Below are 16522 nucleotides of genomic sequence, written 5' to 3' on the forward strand. Positions count from 1 at the left end.
TGTAGTTGTCCTTAGGAGTTGAGACAACAAGACATTGCCTGGGTTATCAGCGTGATGAAGATAGTACGGATTTGAGGGGTCTTCAATGGCTATTCGTGATATTAGGTTTTGTGTAGAGACTTGAGATCTGGGTCCGTTCGTGTTGTTGCCAGTGGACCCACCTGAGGGAGGAGAAGAGTCATCCGAAGCAGCTATAAACATGGTGAGAAATCATAAATGTGCGACAGAGAAACGGAGAGGATTGTCGGAACCAGAGAAGGAGACACTACTTCGCTGGATATCAGGTGAGATAGGAAACGGAAGATCAGAGAAGAGGATCGAAGGGAAAACCTAATTTTCTGTTTCTGATACCATAATGCAAAAGAAAGAAATGAAGAAAGCAATGAATGATTTATAAAACTTGATAATGGGAAAATAGGACAAAGCTCCCGATATATAGGGGAGCCAAGAAGGCAAAACAAGAATGCACTTAGTCTAACAACTAACAAACTAAATATCCTAAAACTAGAACTAAAATAAAATACAAATACAAAAATAAGCATAAATGCAAGGAAAATAAAACTAATTCCTAATACTAAACAAAGAATAAGATAACAAAATAGAATTAAAAATCATAAACAAGTGGGGAAAAAAATATGAACCAAATACATATTGCAATAATGTTAGAAAGAAAGACAAACCAGAGATTAGAGGAAAATGGATCGAATGGGTGGATAGACTTGTGAAACCGAAGGGGTGGAGGCGCTCAAATTTCTGGTGGTTGTGGTGAATAAGATGATGATTGAAGGGTGGAAAAACTCAAATTTACAAAATGGGAGCTTCAAATTGGAATGGAATTCAGCACAAAAACAATAGGAGTTCAACTATGTCATGGGGGAAGAAAATGGAAGTTCGGGCTATGGCTTGAGTTTGTCTAGCAATGTAGTGAGTGCAACTGATGATGGCGAGGAAGATAAAGGATCGCTGGAGTCGTCGGAGTTGTAGAGGATCGTCGGAGTCGTCGGATTCAATGACTTTTGTTAGTTGTGAGTGTTTGAGGAGAGGAAGAGTCTTTGAGGAGAGGAAGGGTGTTGAAAAAGTGTGTTTGAATCATAGAAATAAAGGAATATAATAGGGATATTGATTGAAAAAGTGGGTATTATACTAAGACTTTAAAATTGTGGGTGAAAATGTAAGGACTTACCTAAAAGTGGCTCCTGTATCTAATTTCTACAATATATTAATGTTATTTTCAAAATAATTATTTGCCCAAAGTTATCTTTAAGAAAAGCCTATTTAGGACTTTTGCACCCCGAACTATGATCAATATTGTTGACCCTTGATTTGGTCAACGACACGGAGTCAAATAAATGACAAAGAACAAAAAGGAAATCAAGAAGAGAATCAAATGGAAAGAAAGTGGAACAAGCGATTTATAGTGGTCCGACCCCAACTAGGTGGTAATGACCTACATCCACTTTAGTGTTCTTATTGATATTGAATCCTAATACTGTGATCAAAGAACTAGGGTTCTTGAGTTTCACCAGTCTTAGGAGAATTACAATTTCGGTGGATAATCACACAATGCTTTTCACTCTGAATCCAAAGATTAAAAATTCCTCCCCAAAAAAAGTCCTCCTCCTTGAGCCCTCTCATTCTTATTTATAGGCTCAAGAGGATTATGTGGGCCGATGGGCCTTAATTACAATTAAGATCAGCGTATCAAGGTCATAAAAAGATAATAATGAATGTAATTATTACAAGATTGTGTATCTCAAAGGAAGTAAATGGAAGTATGTGACCAGACTGGTCGCACTTAACCGTGAGACTTGACAAGTCAACAATTATCTGGTCGATGATCGAACAGGATCCCTTCACTCATAACTGCCACGTGCCAACCACGTGTAAGAAATTCTTGCCACGTCATCAAGAGCCATTTTTTGGTATACATTTGCCCCCCAAGTTTATTTTACTGCGACCAGCATAAAGTAATCTTAGGTGATCGGCCCTTCGCATGCCCCATCAAATCTATCAGGGTAGCCCATGCCTTCTCGAAAAAGGCAACTAATCATGTCTTTTCGGTTTCCCAAAAGTGGTTTGACAGTTATTACACTTCCCCATGCCTTGAAAAGTTACCCCTCATGATTACCTCAGTAACTGCTCCTAGGCTAATATAAATAATCCCTCAGAATCAATTTTCTCTTTTTATGTTTTACCTTTATCCTCAAGAAAACCGAAGAACAAGGCGCAAAACCTTCAGAAACTCAGACGGTTCTTGACGATCCGTGAAGCTCCTGCCCAAATCGACTTAGCATCTCATAACTCTACTCCATCCTCTATACAAGTAAGTTCCTCAAACTTTTCAGTTGTTGATATGCCATGCAAATTCTGTTTTATCTCCATTTTTTATTCTGAGTTCTTGAATATTTTTTACTATTCTTGAAAAAAAAATTTGTTTCAAGGTGAAAGGGCACATAGATTTGAGCTTGAAATAATACTTTGCAGGGGTTAAGGATCAATTCGGTAGTTAGGATTATGAATTTAGGGCGAAAAATCGAATTTACTTCGATTTTTAAGCTTGTAGAAAAACTGGGTTTTTCTGGCCCTCTTAGAGTCGAAAAACTTTTTACTTCTGCTTTTTGATCCGTTTTCCAAACTGTTCGTATGTAATTTAGTGTTTCTGCTAGAATGTTGCTGGTTGTATAAAAGCTTAACTTTTATACACGAGCAACATTATTCCAGCTCTTTACACCTCTTGGTCTTTTGGGTTGTAAATTCTCATCTCCCCTTCTCTGTTCGCAGATTTTCATGCACGATCCGTGGGGAGGTGAGAGGCCAATTGACGACGAACTGCTCGCTCAGCTGCTCGAGGACGAAGAACAGCCGTCGCTACTCATTTCGGGGATTCCTTTTTCCCATACCCCATCCAACAGGCCTTCGGCCAATCCATCAAACATGGGTAGAGTAAAATCCACCGCCCAGAAAAAGAAACCAACCAATCCTCAATCAAATCAGCCTGCTCCTCGGGCTGAAATTCCTTCGATCGGCTGTCGAGCTGAAAATACTCCTTAGCCAGGAATCCAAACCCGAGCCCAACCCCGAGACGTCCTTCGACCAAACATCAAGAGGTACGTTGCACCCCCTAGCAACATTACTGCTAGGATACTAACCAATTACCTCAGGAAGTACGGGCTTCCTGGGGTAACTTTATTTAAACCCACCATCGACCAACGGGCAAACCTGCCTGGCGGCGCCTTCAGCACCTGGTCGAGATACCACATCGAGGCAGGCGAAATCTTGCCTCTCCATCATTTTTACCAGGGAGTGGCCAATTATTTCGGGGTCACTCCCTTTCAAATAACTCCAAACTAGTATAGAACGCTTTCCGCCCACTATATCCTCTATAGCCATAAAAAGTGGCATGTTCCCATGCCACATGAGATCAACTACTTGTTTGATCTCAAGTCCAACCCCAACAAGAACAATATGGGGTTTTTCTATTTCTACTACCAGGAATCGACTCGCGTTTTCCTAAGTGAAACCTCCTACAAATCCAATGTAGGAAAGTACTTCCAGGAGTACTTTTTAATCACAAACCTGGTCTCCAACAACTTGGCCTTCACTGAAGGAGGTAAATTCTTTATTCTCTGGTCGCTTAAATTCCTTTAGCTTTCCCACGCATTTATTAGAACTTTTATGCCATTCAGGTCCATGGCTACAACCAGCTCCTACACCAGAGATGGAGATATGAGCTGCACTTTTGGCCAGCATGACCGACGTAGAAAAAAGCGTCAAAGAGCTGGTCACAGACGCCAATCTGAGGCTGGTCGACCTTCTAGCACCTCACCAGGATGTGAAGGAATACACTATGGGGAGTGCCACCGGCAGAGAAGTCCCCAAGCAACAACACGATGTGTCACAACCCCCAAGGAGGAGGGCAACGGGAGTGACCATCAATGAACCATCCGGCACTTCGCGAACTGTTGCTACTTCGGTCCCTTTAGGGAAGGGCAAGAAGAAGGTTTCTGAGCCTATTCTTGAATCATCAGATGAGAACAGTACTGATTTTTTGCTTTTAGATAGTTTTCCTATTACCTGTCACTTATTTGAGGAGGACAATAACTTTAAATACACCCCTACTTTAAATTCAGACTTCTTCAGACCAGAGAGTGAATGTAGCACTAGTAAAGTAAATAGTGTAGCGACCAGTAATTATAGCTCTGGTATTATACTTTTGATTTCTTTGCCCTTGTTTCCTTAACTTAGCAAGCTCCTTTTATTATATTGCCTGACTGTTGGTTTGTTTTCTCCCTTGCAGACATGCTTGCTAACCGAGCCTTTGACTTGTACGCCAAATCGGCGAGCAAGAAAAAATGAGGCAAGCGCCAGCCTGGGGAGGGCTGCAGCAATCCCTCTACGAAGAAGGCTCGAACAGAGGATCCTCCTACCAGAGAAACAACTCTGCCAACTCCTGTCAATCAAATTCCCCCAGCTCCAATCGAACAGACTCCCCTTGGAGCTCCTGACGACCTTACCCCTCCTGCAGCACCCACCAACAGACGCATGCTGGTCGCACAGAAGAAGCTTCAAGAGAAGACCTTACGAGCGTGGTGCTCAATTCAACCAAAGATAGACTGTCCAAAATAACTAAGCATCGTCGCAGCCGAGAGGCCATCTAAGAAACTGGCTCCATCACTACACCAAATAATACTTTCTACAACACATTGATATAAGTTTATTTAAAAAGTATTATAATTTATAATATAAAAAACAGTAAAGTGAAAATTGGAAAAACAAATAACAGGCCTTAAAAAATTATCAGCGGCAAACTAAAAATGTGTTATATTTATTCTCCAATTCTCAATTTTCTCATTCTTTCTTGTCACTAAATAACTCTTTGTTTATAACTCTTCTCCCTCCTTCGCATCCTTCCTCTCTTCTTCTATCTCATTATTTCTTTCTTTTTTCTTCTTTTTCTTGTAGGTTTCTTAACTGATTGCTTTCTTTTTTAATTTTCAAAGTCTCACTACATTCAGATTATGGTTGGAAAAATTCCTTTAGGGCTTGATTTGACCTTGCAAAGAAAGGAAAAGATCTTTAGAGAAGGTATTTTATTTACTGTCAGATATAGTTCATGCTTTATTTCAAATATTATGCTTTATAGGAATGTATATGTTATATATGTTCATAAATTTACTTATTAATTTTCTAGTGGGTTTGAGGTGTTAATTGCAGCAGCAAGGTTTGGGCTTTTGGACTGTAGTGGATGGATTTGTACGTTAGGTCTTGGCTCAATAAACTAGCACCATTTTTATAGATCTACTCCTATTTATATTTCCTTGCTCTATCCTTATTCTATTTCAGGTACACTTCTTCTCTTTTTCATTTTGTTTTTGGCTCAAATCTTGTGTTTATAGTAGAGACTTTATTTAATATTTGCTCCCATTTCTAATTCTTGACAAACACTGGATCATTTTTATATATAATGATGTCAATTTTTAGATTACGTGTATATATACTGAAATTTCTTTTGCTGCATTTTCACATGATTATTATTTGGGTTTTGATTTTTTTTTCAATCAATGTATATATAGAATGTATTACCTTTCAGTCTATTGACTTTGTATTTGAATGCAAATTGGTTTGTTATCTGCTTTAATTTCTTTTACATGGTTTGAGTTCATACGTGTTGCTCACTAACTTCATTCTTGAGAATCTTAGCAAATCAAATTGATAAAAATTCAATCTTTATTTTGGGATTTAGGGACTTGCTGCTAGTGTTCCAATAAAATAAATCTTTTTTGGGGTAGGTTTTTTATTTAGATGCTATGTATTTCATGTTTACTTTTATAAATATAAAAGTCTCTGTTCTTATATAATATATTTATTTTTTATAAATGTAAGAGAATCTAATGGCAATCTATCTCCATGTTTTCTGTCTTATATTCAACTTGAACTCATATATATATTTATATATATATATATATATATATTTCTTACAGCATATGCTAGTATCCTTTTTTTCGCAGTACAAGGTCTTCAAACTTAAATTCATATATGTAGGTTTCTTTTGACATATGCATGAACATAATATGATCCAAATATTTTCACTTATCAATTCTCTTTTTGTTTTTTAACTTATGTTCCAACTACACTTTTGTTCATAATCTATATTTTGCTAAAGATGTCTCCATCTACATGAATTAATTATTGTACCCATATGTATTTCGTTTAGGAAATTATATATATATATATTGAGTAAACATGCCTCTTATCTATCATGTCTAGTACCAAAGTAATGAGAAAATTACTATGAGAATCTCACATAGTTGGAACTACCGAAAATGGCACTTTTTAAAAGAATTCACTATGCCAAATTTGTAGACCCTTATATATTTAATGCAATTTTTGTAACAAAAATGATCAGAGGATTTACTTTTCTTGGTCAAAGTCCAACTCCATGAAGACAACCCATATAGATATTGTGTCTTGATCATAATTGAAAGTCATTCTTATATCACTGCTGTTTGTGGCCAATGTTAATTAAGTTTTTAAGTGTTATAATTAAAAATTGTTTTGCTTGTAATGGCTGCATGCGTTGGCTTCTTGAGCTCTCTCTTCTAGGTCCTTTGGTATCTTGAATTTTTGGAGGTGATCCCTTATGCGTTGGTTTTTTGGAACTTCAATGTATTTTTTTCTTTCTTGTGAAAAATTAGGTTGGGTTTGATATTGACATGTACTATATTGAATGGATATGATTATTAGAAAGTGTGCTCAACACGTTGGAAGTGTTAACGGATATGATTATTACAAAGTGTTAATGGATCGTATTTGATTTTTTATTTTAAAGAAAAGTGAGGAAGTCCATTGTGAACATACATGCATCCATATCTATCCACTTTAAAGTATGTTAATATTTTATTTTATTTTTAAAAATTGTATTTTACCCCACAAGCAACTAATTCTCTCTCCTACCTACCCTAATATATTTACTATGTTTGAAAAATAGCATGTCCTAATATTTTAATTGGGTTGTAGTTGATCAACTTGATTACAAAAATAACATGAATATAAATTTCTTTGCTTAAAAAATGTTTGGGGTCATTGCTAATGGAAATTAAATGATATTGTGATATGATAGATGAAGGGGATGTGAATGAGTACAACTTGAAACAAACGGGAAGGAGTCCAATTGGTACAATACGAAATTTTTTAAATGGTCGTTGAAATTACTCTGATGCAAAAGTTCCACACCTTGTCTATGGTATGTGATGTGTAATATTCTCATTTCAATTATGTTTTTATCATACAATCAGGATTGGTTTGTGTTTTTCTTTATTATTTGTTTCTCTGGATGGAACAAACTAATATGCACTGGAAAGGCATGCTTTTGGTGATCAGTACATAGCTACCGATACCATTTTAATGGACTTGAAAAACTAGAATTGTTTTCACTCATTTAGTTTTCACTGCCGTTGAACTTGCAGACTTGTGACAAAAAAAGATTAAATGATGTTATTTAATATATATATATATATATATTTGTCATTAATATAAATGGTGCTATTTATATCTATATTAATTAAAGTCATTAATTTTTCTCTAAAAATTGATAATATGTGAAGTGTTTTAGTTTTCTAGTTTCACAGTTTTTGTTTAGAGGTGAACTAAGTATTGGAACCAGTCATCAATTATTAAAACTTAAAATTAGCTAGTATTATCCGGTAGTTATTTTGTGTTGTTTCTCAATGCTGAATTGCTAATAGAAATATCTATTGTAAAATTTGTATATTGAAAGTAAAGAAGTAGACAAGTTGCTTGAGAATTTATTTTTACTGTTTTTGCTATGCTTATTAGTTAATGTGTTGCTGCCATTATTATTAGTGTATATATTTTATTTATATTTTTTGTGTTGTAAAAATTGTGTAGGGCTAATATATATATATATATATATATAAGTGTAGGGTAGAGATTAAAAGTTTAGAGAAAGTGTATTGGACAAGTTCTTTTGATGTTTTTGTATCAGAAAATTCAGATGTGATATTGTAGATTATAAGCTAAAACGTTTCATTTTCTTAACTTTTCCTATATTTTTATTTTATTTTGACATTGGAAATGACGTGTTTGATAGTATAAAAATTAGATTTCTTCTCATATTTCTATGCTGAAAAAACTACCAACATTTCTTAATTCTTTGTTGTTGTTGCTATAGCTTCTTGTGAAATATTGTACTCTATACATATATCATATATATGGGTGACAAAAAGAAAGTAATTTGTCCATATTAAAAAGAATGTCGCTTTATATATGTTTTTGCTGCTAATGGACCAATTTATATTTTTCTTTGCTTGTGATTTAATGTTTTTTTTTTTTGGCAATTTGCAGGTATAATGAGATTGATTTTTTGAAGCAAAAATGAGCAAATTTGTGGATGAGGTCATTAGAATCAAATAATCTTTTTTCTTAACTTTGTAGCTTATATATAGAATTCTAATTTTGTAGAATTTATTTTGTAATATGATTTTAGAAGCCTAAACTAGACTAAATATTGTAAATCTATTCAAGCAATTCATAAACATTTCTTTATATTAACGGATAATATTTTTTTCCTTAGTTGTTTACAAGGAAAGAAAAGTCTTATATAAGTTCATATTATATGTACCACATTAGTTAAAAATTTTATAAATTCTTTTAATAATGTAAAAAAAAAAAGTTTAATCACTTAATTATCAATACAAAATTGTATTGTACAACCAATTCTATTATATATAATGCAGAAATTGTGTTATTGTAGAGTATGCTCTAACACTATTTTATAAGTTGTAAACTGTGTTATATTAAATAGTACAAAGCGTATCACAGAACACTTGTCCATTTATTAAAATAGCACACTAAAAGTGTTATTGTAGGCTATACAATAATACTTCTCTATAACCATGGAAAAGTGTTATGTAAAATGCTCCTACTCACGATAACACCGCTTTCCTTAACATATTGAAAAGTGTTATGGTATATATTTGATAATACTTTTCGGTCTTATTGAAAGTAGTTTTTCTTGTAGTGCATGGCGGTTGATCAGGTCTTCAACCGTGCTTTGAATGAAGTACTTGCTGTAAGTTGCCATTTTTACCATACTTTACTAATCTTCTTCGTCAATTTATTCTTACTAACAGCTTTATCTTTTTCTGATCGCAGGGAGCTCTCACCATGAGTTCTGGCTGGCGGAGTTCGAGGACTCTGGCTGCTCAGTTTGAGAAGAAGCTTAGCGATTAGCTTGGCATAGCTGAGGCCCAATATGCTGGGTAGCTTAAAACGGCTGAAGCCAAACATGCCGAACAACTGAAGGAGGTTGAGGCAAGGCATATCGAGGTGCTCAAGGAGGTCGAGGCAAAGCACACCGAGGCGTTGCAAACAGCTGAGGCCAAACTTGCCTCCATCGAAGAGGAGCTGAAGCAGAAGGATGCATCAATTGCCAAGATTACTGCTTCCAAGGAACAATACAAAGAGGTCTCGCACATTAACTACCGGGAAGCCCACAAGCTTCAAGCAGAGCTGAAGGTAAGCCGTAAGGAGACTGCTGCTCTGGAGGAGGTGAACGCCCGCAACCTTGAAGACTACGATGGGGCGGCGTTTGAGTGTTTCTATATGTTCTGGAAATGCAATCCCAACGCCAATTTTTCTTATCTTCTAGATCATATAAGGGAGGCGGAGCTGGCGAGGTGTGCTGCTCGCTTAGAAGAAGAAAAGACTCAAAGGTCTCCCGAGATCTCTTTAGCAACTGGCATTGAGGGTGTTCAAGAAGACGTTCGAGTTTCTGTCAACCAGCAGCCTCAAGAGCCTCAGCAAGATCCTTCGGCCGCCTCATAATTTTATCTGCTTTTCTTTAGCTTTTATTTTGAATTACACGACCTACGGTTCGTGATGTAAAGACAATTTACTTTTATTGCTGCACGGGCAACTTTTTTCCTTTTAACAAACTGTTGACTGTGTTTTTAGCCAACGACGTGAGAACGTCAAGAACGATAAACCTTCAAGAGAATTTAAACGACACAGACAGTTTGATCAAGAAAAGTAAATAACACACAAGATTTTTATAGTGGTTCAGCCCCGATCAGTCGGTAATAGCCTAATCCACTTAGAGATTTTATTACTTTATCTACACTCAAGATCAGATGAACCAGTGTCAACTGAGTTTCTTCAGTGTAAATTTTTAGGAATACAAAAAGGGTTCTCTCTCAAGGAAAACGCACTTTCTCTCTCTAGAAACTCAGACCAAATCACAAATTGTCAAAAGTCCTATTTTGATCCCATTAACCCTCTATTTATAGGCTTGGGATCAGTAACTGATATCTCCTTAGGATCGGGATATTTTATTACTCATATTATATTTAAATTACACCAAATATTCAAAATACAATAGAATCCTCAATTTGAGCGAAAAATGAGAGATTCACGCACGTGCCCAGACCGATTCTTGTTGAAGCCATTTCTGGGAATTTGACGTAGTCTGATCCATTTGTTTGATGAATATCTTCTTCTGGTCGAACACATGCATGCTGGACACACACAAGTGCTGGTCGGACATATGCATGCTGGACACATGCATATGGACCATACCCCTTAAACTCTCCTCGGACCAAGATCCAACCACACCCTCCTTGGTTCTCCTCGGATCAAGGTCCGAGCCACACTTTCCTTGGCTCTCCTTGGACTAAGGTCCGAGTCACACTTTCCTTGGCTCTCCTCGGATCAAGGTCTGAGCCACACCTCCTTTGGCTCTCCTCGGATCAAGGTCCGAGCCACACCTCCTTTGGCTCTCCTCGGATCAAGGTCCGACCGGACCTCTTGTGGCTTCTCCTCGGACTAGGGTCCGACCCCATCTCCTAGGGCTTTCCTCGGACTAAGGTCCGATCACACCACTTGGAATCCTCGGATCAAGGTCCGACCGGACCTCTTGGGGCTTCTCTTCGGACCAAGGTCCGATCACATCCTTTGGAGTATTTTCCTTGGACCAAGGTCCGACCGGACACACCCTAAGCCAAGTACTCTCCTCGGGTGCACTTGGCTTGGTTATGACATCTCTCAAGCAGTCCAAACTCTTCACTGATGTACTGGGCTACTGCTAAGCCAGATCACCCAACTATTCCATGCCACTTGTCATTTCTATTGCCACATCATCATTTTCAAATTTTGGGATAACATTTGCCCCCCAAGTTTATTATATGATACTTTCACATAATAAACTTTTTTCTCCACAGTTGACGGCATTATATAAAAAATAATTGTTCATCTTCCCGCCATGCAGCACAACTTATAGGCCACGATCACTGCAAAAAACTGTCCATGATCGTGGGGAGAAAAAATAATAGGCCCGGAATGCCAAGGGTCCAAAAATAAACAATAAGCCCCACTTTTTTTCTTTAAATATCCCCTATTCTTACACATTTTTCTTTGCACAAGAAAATCACATTTTTTAAAAAACCTCTCTCCTTCTTTCTTCTCTCTTGGCCGAAACTCCAAAGTTTCTCCTTTTCTTTGGCCGAATCTTCAAGGGAATTCAAGGGAAGCTCTCCATTTCTTCAAGCAATCTCCAAGCAAGTCAAAGGTTCTCCAACCTTGAGTAAGTATTCTTCTCCATGCCTTTACATTGTTGTTATTTTTCAAAAAATTTCATGAAAAACCCATGCCATGGCCGAAACCCCATTGATAGCTTTTTTCTTGAATTTGTTCATGAATCTCATAAGAATGCTTGTATAATGTGTTGGTTTGTTGGGTTTTGAGGATGTTTGTGCTATGGGTAACCCAACATTACCCTTAATTTCATAGGAATTTCAAGAAAAATAGGTCAATTTGATATAAATCATGATTATGGGTTTTGGGGTTTTTGATAGCATAAAGGGTTTTCAAGAACATGAATAAACTTTTCCACTTCCATGTGTTTGATCTTGTATTTGTATGTTTCGATGAAGAAATGTGTTTATGTTAGGGAACCTAGGGCCTTGCTTTTTCGGATTGGATTTTGTGGTTAGAGTTGGGGTATGAAAAATGGGTAAGTTAAGGAAGTGGCCGATCGGCCACTTAAATTTCTGGGCAAACATGTGGTTCGATCGGACCACATGTACACTCCTCGGACGCCCTAGGTTCCTTTTCTCCTCGGACATTCCATGTCCGATCGGGCCTCTTTGGGCTGCTTGGTGCTAGGCTCCTCGAAGGTGCAAGGCAGCGCAAGCCGCTCGGACGCCACTCTGCTCGGACCGTTGGGCACGCTTCTCCTCGGACGTCTCTCCGCTTGGACCCACACGTCCTAGGCACTAGGTGCACCACTCTACGTTAGGCATCCCTTGGCCTCTCCTCGGTCACATGACATCCGATTAGATGCCTAATGACCCTTTGCATACGCTGGCCAAGTGTCTCCTAGGACACGCCCTTAGTCCAAGCTCACGCTTGGAGGCATGCGGTTGGGGCACACCTCTCCTTGGGCCTTTGGTGTCCAACTGGACACACACTTTTAGCCCTGCAGTTGTCTCATAGGATGCACAAGCCTTCATTGGCATTAGGCAATTTTAACCACTTATGAAATTTCAAATATTTTTAGGCACCTTTAAGCACTAAAAATCTTTTTTCCATGCATGCTATACTTTTTCCACTTAGATAAATTTTTCTAAGTATAAAAATAAATTTTATTCTTGTTGAATTTTCTCTGTATGGTTACTCACCTCCCCATTTTTTATTTATTTTTGTAGATGAATCGCTCTGATTATAGGGGAGGTGATAACCATACGGACTCCGATACATCCATCCCGCAGTCAATCGAGACTCCTCAAAACAGCGATTCCTCATCAAAATCTTCCACCAGTTGCACTCCCAAGGATCGCCTTCGTCGCTTCAAGCAGATCCTTCCCCGCTCAGCCTTGTACCTTCTCCACGAGGAACAGTTTCTTCAACAAGCTTCACAGTCGACGATGAGGGTGAAGAAATCTAACAGACTTCCCCAGGACCAAGATCCACAAGTTGCCCGCAGAGCGGTGCAGAAGGTGGTGGAACGCAGTGATGCTCGCACTGCAACTCCTACAGGATCACCTTCTCAGAAGTTTGCCACCGTGATCCAGAACTTGGCCCTTCAAAAGCCATGGAAGGGGAGAGAAGAAGAACCTTCCTGGTTCACCGCCCAGCCTTCAAAACTCAACCCCGGGTCGTTCCACAAACACATCAAGGCTTTAGGTTTGAGTGGGGCGAACGTGATATGTCAAGGCTCTCATCAGAGAGCCAATAGGCCTGGTGGAGCATACTGTGCTTGGTCCAGGCATCATGTCCACGCAGGAGCGACACTCCCATTACATCCCTACTTCCGATCTATAGCAGATTATTTCAATGTCTCCCCATTCCAAATCGCACCGAATGGTATCCAGGCATTGTCTGCACTGTACATTCTCTACTCCCTGCAAGGTTGGGACGAGCCCACCCCTCACGAGGTGCACTATTTATTTGACTTCCGGACCAATCCCACCCACAACAACACGGGCTTCTTTCACCTCTACCACAGGCAAAGGGGGACTACATACCTTAGTGGTATCTCTCACAAGTCGAACCCCGGGAAGTATTACAGAGAATATTTCCTCACATCGGACATCAAGGCCAACAACTTGGCCTTTACACATGCGGGTCCATTCCAACGACCTTTGCCTACTGAAGGGATGTTCAAACGAGCGGAGGCGTTGGCCAGCATGAGTACTGAGGAGAAACACGTGAAAAGATTGGTCACTATAGACTACCTTCAGATGGTGGGCCTGATACCGTGTGACCAAGATATGGCGGTGGAAAGTACCACCGGGGGAACAACACAACTGATCAGTCTAATGCGGGCACGGAGATAGTGACTGACCAGTTTTCTCCTAGACCCTCTCCGCTTTCTCATAGACCTGGTGACCTTGTCATTAGGGAGCCTCAGTCTCAGCGCAGATCTGTTATTCCGGCTCAGTCCAAGAAAGGAAAAGCCATCCACATTGAGAGAGAACTTAGCTCATCTTCGGATGACGAGGATGAGTTCATCGACCAGATTCTCAACTCAGGTCTAGTAATCATAGGAATACGTTTAATAACTTGGTGATTCGAGACTAACAAAGTTGTAGTAGTAATATACTTATCTACATTTTATTATGTTTATATTTCTAACAATTTTGTGTTTTCCTCTTTTGCAGATCCAGATATGTTCAGGCAGTGCATCGCTTCTTCTGCTCCAAAGAGGAAAGCTGGCGATGGAAGTGGCTCCACGCCCCCGAGGAAGACAGTGCTGCCCAGCCGAGGGAGACAACCCGAGGGGTCGACTACACTCCCACCGTTAACTCCTTCGTCACTTCCTCCATCAGCGAGCCTAACTCCCCCAGGCCCGCCTGGCCCGAGCGAGGCACTCCGAGATGCTGATACTAAGCTCAGGGGGGCAGCTGATCAGACCCTCCATGACTCATCAACGATTCAAGGCTTTGAATCTTTTCCTCGACTCAGTGTTGATGTTGTCTTAGATAGAGGGATTGCTCAGCTGACAAATGTAAGTACTTTACCACAAGATAGACTGTTACTTACGTTAATACTTTGTAGTAACTTTTCGTTTTTCATGCAGACGCTTATGACCTTCTGTCACGCCCAGCAGCGATCAGTCGATTACAAGGAGTTGATCAAGGTACTAAATGATCAACTCGTGGAGGCCCAAGCTAAAGTAGAGACTCTAACTGCCTCGGAAAAAGACTCCAAATCCAAGTTGGAGCAGGCAAAGAAGACCGTGGCTGAACGGGATGAGTCTCTTAGGAGACTATCTGATGAGAATCAGCAGCAAGTTCAAACCAACCAGTCCTTGACCGCTCAACTGGAGAAGCTGACCCTTGAGAACAAGGAGTTAGCTCGTGAGAATGAGGGACTAATCTGCGAGAATGAAGAGTTGAAACAAGAGAAGGAGGCTGATTTAACCTGTTACGAGGAGGCTAGCTTCGACTGCTTTTATCAGGTATGGAAACTGAATAAACCTCTTAAGCTCGATTTTTTCACCGATGAGATTCAAGCAAAGGAGCTTGCTAGATGTGAAGCAAGGGCTGCTGAGGAAGCTGCCAATTATCCTGGCCCTACACCCGCCTCCTCTACATTATCATTCCGAGCGAGAGGAGCAGCTGAAGCCGAGGAGGGGGTTGATCAACCCGCCAGAGCAGCACGCCAGTGACTCCTCATCCTGCTAGAGCACACCTGCATGACTAGTTGTAGTCTTACTAGTTTTTATCATAGTTTGTTTTATTTTGTATACTTTTGCGCGTGTGATTGAGTAGTTTGACACTTGCACTTTACTTTTTCTTTTTTGACTAGCTTTAAACTTTTAAGTCTTTATTGTGAATAGTAAAGTTCCTATATGCCTTAAATTTCACATGAGTATTTAGTTTTCTAACTTAGAAATTCTAAACATTTCATAAGTCCATACTAAATATACTTCCTCATGCTCTTATTGCTCTAACTTTTTATGAGCATAACTTTTATTATTACACAAATATCTGTTTCTAACTTAAAATTTTAAAAATTCTAAGTTACTTAAGCTTTGTCAAACAAGTTAGCTTAATGGCCTTTTTAGACTTCCAAATTTACAAGTCAGCCCAAAAACAGATATCTTTGCTCGTGCTCTTATTGCCTGTGTTGAAGTACACACCAGTATACTCTATGTGCCCCCTAAGTGATTGAGGGTTGAAAAATCGTTGATCACTTGCTACTTGACCGAATTTGTCCGAGCAGTTACTACTCGTGAAACACATAAAATATACAAACATATTTCAGTAGTTGACCACTACAAAAACATGCAATTATTTAAACGTTGGTCATTCATCTCATGATACCGACCAGTTGAACACTGTCTAGTATTTATTTACACTTAGTTTTAGAAGACCGGTTTTGTTTAAATCATAATGACAGTTGAACACTGCCAAGCAAGAATAATCAACACATATGCAAACTTTGTAGCAAGATTCGACCACGCTGCACGTGATCTCTTTTATTAATCATAATAATAAATGACAAAACGTGTCTGACAACGAGTTTCAAACAAAATAACATTGTTCAAAATAACATGACTGGTTAGCAAATAGCCAGTCTACAAACAAAAACTTAAATAATTAGTTAAGCACTTGATACAAAGCCACTACTCTGTAAGCAGTATTTATTGATAATATTTCCTCAAGTGCTCGCCGTTCCAGTAATTCCTTATCATCTCTCCATTCAACCGAGCCAGCTTGTAGGTGCCGGGTGGCAAGACTTGCTCAATCTGATATGGTTCTTCCCAGTTTGGTCCTAGCACACCAGCTGCTGGGTATCTGATAAATACCTTTCTGAGTACCAAATCTCCGACCTGGAACTTTCGATCTTGGACTTTGGAATTGAAGTAGCGTGCCACTTTTTGCTGGTGAGCAGCAACTCTCAGGTTTGCCTCCTCTCTTCTCTCCTCGGGGAAGTCCAAGAATTCTGCTAGCAACTGATGATTCTCCTCTTGGTTGTACATGGTCCTTCTATGAGATGG

At 39.0% G+C, this 16522-nt stretch overlaps 1 long non-coding RNA gene across 3 annotated transcripts; it reads left to right on the forward strand.

Moving 5' to 3' along the window:
• Positions 1 to 4881: 4881 nt before the first annotated feature.
• On the forward strand, positions 4882 to 8565 carry LOC133821307 (uncharacterized). Of its 3 annotated transcripts, none has more exons than XR_009887461.1 (4): positions 4882 to 5085; positions 5192 to 5343; positions 7121 to 7243; positions 8365 to 8565. It is a non-coding gene; the product is annotated as an uncharacterized LOC133821307 (long non-coding RNA). The 3 variants fall into 3 exon arrangements; XR_009887460.1 differs by having other exon boundaries at positions 5215 to 5343; XR_009887462.1 differs by having other exon boundaries at positions 5218 to 5343.
• Positions 8566 to 16522: the final 7957 nt, after the last annotated feature.

This window comes from Humulus lupulus, chromosome 3 (genome assembly GCF_963169125.1).
Source record: "Humulus lupulus chromosome 3, drHumLupu1.1, whole genome shotgun sequence".
Taxonomy (NCBI): domain Eukaryota; kingdom Viridiplantae; phylum Streptophyta; class Magnoliopsida; order Rosales; family Cannabaceae; genus Humulus; species Humulus lupulus.